This window comes from Papaver somniferum, chromosome 8, assembly GCF_003573695.1.
Source record: "Papaver somniferum cultivar HN1 chromosome 8, ASM357369v1, whole genome shotgun sequence".
In the NCBI taxonomy this organism is placed as follows: domain Eukaryota; kingdom Viridiplantae; phylum Streptophyta; class Magnoliopsida; order Ranunculales; family Papaveraceae; genus Papaver; species Papaver somniferum.
Window position 1 is genome coordinate 12622144 of NC_039365.1, and position 2888 is coordinate 12625031.

Below are 2888 nucleotides of genomic sequence, written 5' to 3' on the forward strand. Positions count from 1 at the left end.
GGGATCGACAACTCAGCTACCAGACGGTCCGATACGATCCGCTCAGGGATCGACGACTCAGTTACCAGACGACCCGATTACCAGTCATGACACGGCAAGGGGCGACTGGGGACTTCCCAGAGGTTAAAAGCAAACGATCCGCCCGGGGATTGACTACTTTATTATCAAGTGACTCAGGGACGACTGGGGATTTTTCACGATTGCGGTGCTTCTCACAAAACTCGGACTTGCACCTGACTCATTTTTCGTTATCAGATCCAAAAAACCGAGTAAGTCTTGCCTAGAAAAAAATACATGGTTTACTATTTCAAGTTTTCATGGGAACGATAAAACCGATAGCCATGTTATGTTTTGTCCCATGTCATCTACCGACATACAACGTTCACGGTTCCATATCTTCCCTGGGATGTTTGTGTCACCTACAATCATAACCAAAAACGACATCATCCTAAAATAGTTCATCTCAAATAATAATCCAAAACCCTCATAGGTAACACTTGTCTATCAACCAAAAATCCAGAAAATCAAAACCATAAAGCCAGGTGTTTCATTTTCCTTTCAAAAAAAAAAAACGAAACAGAAGAATTTCAGAAGAGAAAAGTGCATTCAAAGGAAGCCATTCAGCGGTGTTTTTCTCTTCTCGAAGAAGGAGTCCTTCGCCATTTGGAGGACCGCCTGTTTCAGCTCCAACTCTTTGGACAGCCTTTCGACCTCCGCTTCTTGTTGTTTGACCACGTCCGCAGAAGGACCTTCGGTCACCTTGTCCTGCAACTTTTGGATCTCAGAGAAACCCTAACGCCCAGTTCCTCGTGGAATCAGTCACCTACCCGTACGTACCTACTTTGCATAATAACGATTACCAATTACTATTCATGAGGTAGCTGACGCTACTACAGTGATATGTGAAGAGAAGAACAATATTTCTACAGATTCATGGAAGGCATACCTATGGCTAGGATTTTCCCCAAAACAAGAAAATAAATTGAAAGAGAAACGCTGGATTACATAGATGGAATACGCTTGCCCACTTTATTTCTACCGCTAAACACCAGGACGTGAGAACAAAGATACGATATAAAAAGGAGAGCCAACCCCTTTCATACGCATAACACTTTTGGAATTTGAATAAGGAAATGATTTCCTATTTGATCTACGTATGGAAAGAGGCGACTGGGCTCACAAGAACAAGTCCGTGCCACGCCAAGCCAACAGTTTGCGCCATCCCCAGACAACAGTCCGCACCATACCAAATCCAAGCCAATCCAGCGCTAACATCTCGCATCTTTCCAGCGCCAGAAGCTTTCATCCCTCCAGCGCTAACAACTTGCATCTTTCCAGCGCCATCAGCTTGCATCCTTCGAGCGCTAACAACTTGCATCTTTCCAGCGCCAGCAGCTTGCATTCTTCTAGCGCTAACAACTTGCAACTTTCCAGCTCCAACAGCTTGCATCCTTCCAGCGTTTCCCTTTGAACGCCCAGTAGAAGGGAATCAACAATCTAATTTCATCACACGTAAAAATCAGGAACGACTTCTCCAAAATCGAAGCAAAGAAAATCAGCAACCCCCTTGAGTTCACAAAGACTCTCTTCCTGTCAGGAGCTGCATAATTTCCGGGGACTTTGCCCACAAAATCGTGCAGTTTATGATGAAACACTTATGTGAGATTTTGTAGGCGCAACGTCAAGATATATTCGCATCCCTCAACCGCACTGCATCAGGGAAGCAGCTGTTTCCAACCAGAGAAGTCGTTCCTAAACCCCAACCTCTCCTGGAAAGTACGATTGATAGATGAAACTGGGGACTCCTAACCATTATTCGCTTGAAGGGTGTCCAGTTTGACAGCACGCTGATTAACGTAGCCGCTTCGCTTCAACGTTCGCTCCAACAGCCGCTTACCTTCAACGTCCTCCAGCAGAGGCTCCTCTTTAACGTTCGCTCTGACAGCCACTTTGCTTCAACGCTCGCTCAAGCAGCCGCTCCGCTTCAGCGTTCTCTCCATAAGCTGCTCCAAAATCTGAAGCCCGAAGCTTCATCGTTTGGCTCCTTAAGTTTCAACATCCTTTCCAAGAGCCGACGCTGCTTTAACGCCGTTTCCTCCTAATAAGGGTCGTACCATCACGCTCCCCATGTCAGGGATCATGATCACAACTATCCAACCTTCGTATTCATGACCGCCTTTTGATCCATCTCACCAAAACTCGTGATCATGGACAGTTTGCTCGCTTATGCGTCCAGCCAATCCTTTTACTTCCATGGATGCCCATACAATTCCATCCAACCTACTTTGTTTCCACGACAATGTAGTCTCTTCTGATTACATCTGCTACCAAGAACTGTTGCCGCTCATTTTTTGATACCATCCAGAGCTTCACCACAGCAGTAATCACTACAAAAGTAACCTGTACTCCTCCATATTTTAAGTTCCACGTGGAAGAAGTAACAAAATCACCAGTACGAACGCACGATGGTGATGTATTTATCATGGTCAACCCACTGACCATACAAGATGGAAACATGTAAACCATACTTGGGGACTGAGGATGTACACGGAATCCCTTCACTGTCAAAGCTCAGAAGACACGTTCAACCAAAAGGTCATAGCCACAACAAGGTCATCTACTCTTCAAGGATGCAGCGCAATAAAATCATCACCTATCTGTCCAGAAGACGCCTTCAACACTTTACAAGGACGCGGAGGATCCCAATCCTGCTCAGAGGAAAACAACTTCAGAAACTGAAGAAAATGCGACTGGGGACTGCTCATCGCATTCCATCCCGATGACCATCAAAGACTCATGAGATAACTCCAGAGACACGGCCGAAACATTTTCTTGAAGAAACAGAGGGAGCCATGATAAACAACATAACTATCTCATTCCTACCACTT